Source organism: Tenrec ecaudatus, chromosome 1 (genome assembly GCF_050624435.1).
Source record: "Tenrec ecaudatus isolate mTenEca1 chromosome 1, mTenEca1.hap1, whole genome shotgun sequence".
NCBI classification, from domain to species: Eukaryota; Metazoa; Chordata; class Mammalia; order Afrosoricida; family Tenrecidae; genus Tenrec; species Tenrec ecaudatus.
The window spans coordinates 13,967,567-13,975,777 of record NC_134530.1 but is presented as its reverse complement, the minus strand read 5'-3'; positions in this window follow the sequence as shown (position 1 = coordinate 13,975,777).

The following is an 8,211-nucleotide window of genomic DNA, read 5'->3' as shown; positions in this document are numbered from 1 at the left end:
TGTGTGAATTTTGTGTGGCCTTTGCAACAAATTTTTTACTGCAGAAGAGAAGTACAGTGCCATGGGAGCAAAGGATGGTGTTAGAATCCAGTTGGAGTTTCTGGCAGTACCCTGTTGATGTAATATGGGGACCACTTTTAGTTATCTTCAGCAAAATTTCAGGTAATTTTCTTTATGAACAGAAGCTGCTGATATGGGGGTGAGGTTTGGGGACTTCCAGCTGGGAAGGGGTGATGCAGGGCAGGAGGCATAGACATTGAAAGGATTGGGACAATTTATGGTAGTTAAATGAAGTGGTGCGGGGAGGGGGTGATGGCCCTTTCTGGGGTTCCTTCAGTGGTTATGGGCTGGCATGTGCCTGTGGGACATCAGCTCCAAGGCCTCTTGACTGGGGCTGGTCTCTTCCTGCTTCCTAACCCCCGAGGAGAAGAGGGAGCATGGACTCTTCTGGGAGGTGGTTTTACTCACATGTTGAGAGCCATTTGTTGAATTGCCCTTGTGTGTCTGGTTTAATCAGACCCTCACTTCACCCACAGTTGAGGGATTTGCCTCACATGCCTTCCGCACCCCAAACCCCACAAAGGTGCAGAGGCCCGAGCTGTTATGTGGGTATGGTGTGGGGCTGGGGGGGTAGTCACATCCAGTGTGGGGTCCATGTCTGCCAGTGAGGAGCTCCGGACAGGTCACTCTTGCAGGAGTGTCTTTACAAGTGGCCAAAATCTTCAGTAGGGCTCTGACTACACAGGAGCATGTGGATTAGGGTACTGGTGGCTTGGCCTGCACAGATGCCTAGGAGGGTGTCAGGATAGTCTCTGATTTCAGGCACTGCTCTTTGGGAGGGAGGGAACGGGGACAGCTCTGTCATCTGTACCCTACCAGGGTCTCCTCACTCCAAGGCTACAGCAAAGGGGGAGTACTTCATCATACTGCTCTCACCTGTGTCCCTGCCCACCTCTCCACCTCCAGTTATGTCCAGAGCCCAGTGGGAGCCCTGACCACAAGTCTGGGTCTAGAACCTTTCTGGGCTGGTCCAGCCATCTGAGGTCCACTCTGCACTGGCTGAGCAAGGGCCCTGTGCCACCTGCCCAGACTCCTAGGCCTCGCCCTCCCAGGCTGTTTGCTTGGCCATGGGCCTCTGTGAACCCTCCCCAACTCTTGACTGCCTGTGTGGACATAACATCCCTGCCTGCAGTTTCTTCTGTGGGCAATAGAGTATGTGATTGGTTCTTTTCATTTTAAATTTGGGAAATTGAAAAGAATTAGTGGTTGACATTTATAAACTGTGATAGTTTTTCTGTGCCAACTTGCCTTCTGTAGGAACATGTGGGCTGAGTTTAGCCTGTCAATCAGGTCGCAGCTTGATTGGAGGACAACCGAGATAAATGGCTTTACAAGTCTAGGCCTCCCGCTCTTTTTCTCCCTGGAGGCAGGCCACACATCTCTCTCTTTCTGTTTTCACCTTCCTGTTGGCAAGCCACCTGGAGCCATGCTGATACCTGTGAGAGCCCTGCAGAGGCTTCTTGTCTGCACTGGATCCACAAGACTTTGCACCCACTGGCTTATGATCTTCCTGTATTTGGGTGTGGTGCACGAGTCTGGAGAGATTTGTGGACTAGTATCAGACTTATGGGCTAATATTGGACTTATGGACTTGATCAGGACTGGGCTGGGATGTTTTCTTAATATATAATTACTCTTTGATAGAAAGCTCTTTCTTATACATATATGAGTATCTATGAATTTGCTTCTCTAGTCAATCCAGACTTAACACATAAAGATATAAAATCCTATAGTATCATCTTCATTGCTTCTTACTATACAAACTTCGAAAGAACCTAAGATGTCTTCTAGAAAATTTGCCACCCCCATTCTATTCCCGTTGTAGAGATGGCATATGTGAGTATTGGTGTAGGCAAGAACATTATTTAACTATGGAAAAAAGAAGCCATTATTTAACTATAGGAAACCAGAAGCCAATTTAACTGCACAATAACAATGTGCTTTTCTTCTTGCTGTCTTGCATTTCCTGTATATTCAGTTTTCTAATGTGTATTAAAATACATAAGCTTATATGCTAATGGTTTTACAGTAGGGGAATATTTTTTTGAGGAAAATATTACCTGGGATGAAAAGGAAGAACCTTATCACAATGAGGATAGATTCATTTATACACTGATACAGATAAGAACCCACAACACAGGGAATCCAGGACAGATAAACCCCTCAGGACCATTGAGAATGGAGATACCAGGAATTGAAGGGGAAGTTAGAGGATAGAGGGGATATCAATCACAAGGATTGACATATAAGCCCCTCCTAGAGGTACGAACAACAGAAAAGTGGGTGAAGGGAGACAGCAGACAATGTATGATATGAAAATAATAATTTATCAAGGGTTCATAAGGGAGGGAGGGAAAATGAGCTGATAATCAAGGGCTCAAATAGAAAATGTTTTAAAAATGATGACATGTACAAATGTGCTGGAGACAATGGGTGAATGTATGGATTGCAATGAGAGTTGTAAGTGCCCCCAATAAAAGTATTTAATTAAAAAATAGATACATTTGTACCCAACTGTATAATACGAATGTAACCCATTTAAGTTTTCAGAAATACATTTCTCAAAGTTTCCCATTCATTTATGGGAAGTTCTTTCCTCTGGGACGTTGGTGAAGGGAAACCAGTGTGGTTCTAGAAAGTCAGCTCGATACACATCTTGAAATGATCTTTTGAGGGAGAATAGATACTATTCCTCTTCAGCTTGTCAATCAAGCATAGTATATCATGTGATTTTTTAAAAATTCAAAATAGCCAATACCAGGCCAGTTTAGTTCATTAATGACTAGCATATTGATATTTATGTGCTCCATGTCATGTTGTACAACTTAACAGTTTTCATGGATTCATATTTTGTACATTCCTGTTAATGACTGATGTTTGCCTTTCTTCCTTCTCATTTGGTATTAGGTCCCATAAGCAAATGAAGGTTATGAAAGCTTTGCTCCACCTGTCTTTAAGGCTGATTCTAAGTTGGCAGCTCTCTCCCAGGCATATTTTGAATGCCTTCCAACCTGAAGGGCTCATCTTCTGGCATTTTATCAGACAATCTTCCATTGCTATTCATAAAGTTTTCCGTTGCTATTCCCTAGGAAGTGGACAGCCTAATCCTTCCTCCTACTCTGTTCGTATTCTAGAAACCCCACGGTGACTTGAGTCGCTGCAGAGTCCCTGCTGGTATGTGAAATGTTGGCAGCATAGCCTCCAGCATCACAGCAACACACCAGCTGCTACAATATAACACGCTGGCAGGTTAGCGGGGGCACCTGCTAGAATTGCTAACATCCAGAGCGACACCAAGTGATGACACAGATGCTGAGCGACAGGAATTCTCATTCACTGCTGATGAAAATTTTTAAAACGTCAAAACTTATCACGTGTGCAGCTGATGAGGCGTAGCTGAAGGGCGTTGTTTTTTGCGATTACACCAAAGTATAAACAATAAGTAAATAAGTTCAACACTAACAAAATTTAAAAATTTTTGTACATCAAAGAACATTATGAAGAAAATAAAAAACAGCCTATAGAATGAGAGAACATATTTGGAAGCCCCAGAAGAGAAAAACTCAAAAGTAAAAATATATAAAAGACATCCAAAATTCTACTACAAAAAGAAACAACCCAATTAATCGGCTTAAGTTCTCAGTACCTCCGTTGTGACCCTGGCCCCAGTAGATGCTATCCTTCCTAGAATACCCCACCCTCCCAGAGACTCTGTTCTTCCTGTCTACTCCAAATGACCTCTGTCCCCCAGCCTCAAGACCTCCCAGACACAGCAGACAGTGGTGGGTTGAACTGGGCTTCAACACGGTAGCAGGATGGAAGGTGAACCTGGTGCCTGGAGAAGCAGTCTGAATCTAGTGGGCCATCATAATCCTATACACTTTGCCTTCCAAAGTCAAAGCCAAGCCATCTATTGTCCCTGGACCCTGCTCCTTCTCCAGCTAGCCACCCCTTATTGAGAGGAACCCTCACCGAAACTCCGTTCTCCTCACTCCATTTTCCCCTGGCAGGACCCCAAAGCTGCCCAGAGTGAGGTTTTCCTTGAGAAAGAACATCATCTTATCTCACTGATATATGCTTAGAGTCCTTCCATGGCCCACTAGCAGCTGGATAGTTGATGGATGGAGAAGGTGGGCAAGGGAATGTGTGCTGTTAGCAAAAAACATTACAGCTCTCAGTAAATGGGAACCAGTGTATGGGGCTGGAAAACACCTGGGTGCGAAAAAGGGGCAGGTTCCCCAGCTCCCTGGAAGGGTCTCTGGCCTAAGTTGTCACTCAGGTTGGAGCTTTCCTGACAAGGTAGTGAGTTTGTAGTGATACCCCAATGGGGTTACAATTTATATTTTCCCATAATTAATGAGGCTAAAGGATTTCCATGTGAGCCAGTGGATTATGAGTTGGGCTACTAACTGCAAAGTGGGCAGTTCCAATCCTCTAACCGCTCCATGGGAGAGAGCTGGCTGATCCTGTAACACTCAAGAAGCAGTCTGTTGTGTTCTGTAGGGTTGCTGCATGGGTATCAACTTGATGGCAGTGGGTAGTCATGCTGAGCACGTCATTGGTCGTGTACGTATCTGCCATTGTGAGGTGTCTGTTTTAAGATATTTACACAGTTTGCTGGATCCTAGGTAGTTTTTTCTTGAGTAGGACATATCTTTATTCTCGAGAAAAGATTGGGGTTTTTTTGTCATGTAGATATTTTCTGAATATTTCTTCCCTTTAACATATCCAAAGGAGCCTAGGTTGCCCTGTCCGGTATTAGGGGGATGCTAAATGCAAGGTTGATGGTTCAAACCCCCCAACTCACCTAGGGAGAAAGATGAGCTGACTGTTCCCAGAAAGATTTATGAGCCCTACGTGGGTTGCTATGAGCTGGAATTGCCGTGATGGCGCTGGGTTTAGTTTGGTGACATATCCATTTGTATTTTCAATGGTGTCTTTGGATAAACATAAAATTTCTGACTTTGTTGAAGTCCAGTGGGTCAGTCTTCTGTTTTCCTGATGCTCCTTCTTGTGCCTTACCTAGAAAAACAATGCCTACTCAAATTTCAGGGAGCCCTGGTTGGACAATGCTAAAAGTAAAGGTCAATATTGCTTTGAACCTGCCTGCTGCTCCTTGAACAAAAAAGACCTGGCAATCTGTTCTCATAACGATTTCAAAGCCGATGAGGTAGTACTCTAGAACCAACCCATACTGAAGATTGTATGTCTTTAATCTTCAGAAGTACTTCAAAACCTTTCTTCATTCTCCATATAACCACACTCAGTACCAAATGCCTTATGCTGAGTACTATAAAGAACCAAAACTAGTGAAGCTTATTATGTTTGTGTGTGTGTGTATGTCATGCATATATGTATATATAAATTTATATTAAGGAAATGGCTCACACAATTGTAGAAGTAGGCAAGTTTTATGTTCATATAAGTTCCAAGTCAATGAGCCAAATGTTATGCTGGAGGATTATCCTGACTTGCATAGTGTGAGGGTTGATGAACCCAAGATCTATAGAAGACAAAAGGCTTTTGGCTGCAGGTGTGAATGAATTCAAGGTCAGCAGTTACTCCTAAGCTAGGCAGGCAATACAGCAGGCTGCTGGCTGAAGTCCAAAGAACCAGAATTCAGAGGATATACATCAGGCCCAATAAAAGCAAGAAAGTTTTTCTAATCAGAAATATATGGGAAAGCCCAAAATACGAAATAGTGGCTGTGCAGCAATAACGTCTAAGCTGGGCTCCTGTGTTAGTTTTGGTAGACTAGAGAAACAAATCCATAAAAACTCATAAATATATATATAAAGAGAAAGTGTACATTAAGAAAGCATCCCAACCCAGTGCTGTCCAAGCCCATAAGTCCAACATTAGCCCATATGTCTGACACCAGTCTACAAAGTCCTCAATCTCACACGCAATGATGCCGACTTTAGGAGGAAAGCCAAATCAGTGAGTGTGTAAACATCTCAGTGCTGGCAGGGGTCTCCAGCACCCAAGGCTTCATAAGGATAGGTCCATGTAGCTTCTCAGGGATGTCTCGCAGGACATCCTTGAAGTGATCCTTGCCAGCTGAATCAGCGAACTGGCTAAGGCAGCTGCACCCTGGTCTGACCATCAGAGAGCATGAGACCCAAGAACAAGAAAGGTGAGGCTTACTGAGGCATTTATCTCTCCGCCCTTTAATTAACCCCACGTGTTTATCGGCCAGGTTGGCACAATAAACCTTAACTATCTCAGCTCCCCTGTTTGGCAGTGTAAACGCACTCTAGGCTTTCTTGAATTTAATCCTGCATATCAAATTATATCAGATCCTTACAATCAACCTATTTGGAAGACACAGTAAAATAACAGTCCATATTTTTTGTTGGTTTTTATACCTGATATTTTTATTCCTAGTACTGGAGAAATTAATATTAAAACCAAAATTGAGATGCTACTCACTGCTGCTCTAAATGACACTGACCATAGTTTTCTGTTCTTTTTTGTTTAACATTATTTTTAATTAAAAGATCATTTTATTGGGGGCTCTGACAGCTCTTATAACTATTCATGCATCAATTTTGTCAAGCATATGTATGCATACATTACCATCATTATTTTCTAATTTACTTTCTATTTGAGCCCTTCGTATCAGCTCTTTTTCCCTCTCTGCTTCCCTCCTACTCTCGTGACCCCTTGACAAATTATAAATTATTATTATTTTCATATCTTACACCAACCGCTGTCTCCCTTCCCCCACAATTTCTCTTGTTTGTCCAAGGGTGGTGAAGGTGGTGATGTGGTAATATGTGATCATTTTATTGGGGACTCTTACAGCTCTTATAATCATCCATATATAATCCATATTACAATCCCTTTCCCCATAGTTTCTGTTGTTTGTCCTCCTGGTTATGTGTTTATCACTGTGATAGGTTGCCTCTTCCTCCCCTTCTCTCCCTACCTTCCCCCTCCCCTACTGGTAGTTACTCCCATTTCTGTTCCTGTATTCCATGTGTCATGAGCTCTTATCTCTTATCTGTACTTGTGTACATGCTCCAGTCTAGTAAAAGGCAGTACTGGGGTCATGATAGTGGTGGGTGAGGAAGCCTCAAGGAAACAGAGGAATGTTGTGTGTCTTAATGAAGAACTGCTGTCAGGTTTTGGAAATGTGTGGTTGTTACACAATTTCATGTCAACTTGATAAATAAGAATGAAAGGGTGGAGTCTAGCCTATCAGGTCACAGCCTGGTCATCACTCCTTGTGGGTGTGGCCTTCTCATGAAGATTCTGGGACTTCCTCTTTTCCTCCCTGGAGGCGAGATACACTCTCTCTGCTTTGCCTTCCGGTGGCAAACCACATGGAGCCACACTAATGGCAGCCCGAGCCTTGAAGATCCAACCACCATTGGATCCACAGGACTTTCCACCCACCGGCCTTTGATTTTTCTGCATTTGGCACATGCTGTGTCAGTCTAAAGAGGAATGTATGGACTAGCATCGGACATATGGGCTAATAACAGATTTATGGACTTGATCTGGACTGGGCTGGGATGTTTTCTCAATATACAATTTCTCTTTGATATAAAGCACTCTCTTACTTACTTATGAGTGTCTCTGGGTTTGTTTCTCTAGTCAACCCGATCAAATACAAAATGATAATGGTATTTAGGGTGAAACATTTGAATGAAGCCCTTATGAGCCACCCACCTTATTCACTTACAGCTCTAGTAAGATTGTAATGCAACACATGGGAGATAACACTTAGCAAAAATAAAGGCTTGCTTCTCTGGGGTTAGGGGGATTTTTCTTAACTTTGTATCATAATAGGTCTCTTGCCGAAATATAAGGCACCCTGGAAAATAAGACCTCCCCGATAATAAGCCCCCCGAAGCTACCGTAACTCTGGACCGTAGCGGTGGGCGCTGCCATGCAGGTCACAGTTGACCACAGCGCAGCTGAAGCAAACAGGAAGTGTGAGGTCTCTTTTAATGAGAGAGCCCGTGCCACCACCAGGACAACAAAATGGTAATCCCCCCCTCTGATCCTCCTGTGTCATTTTAAGTGATCCCCCCCCCACCCTGATACCTCAGCATCATTTTTTTTTTAACCTCTAAGCATGAGCACAAAAAGAAAAAGCTACTCCATGGAATACAAAAAAGGAATTGTGGAAGACTTGGGGCC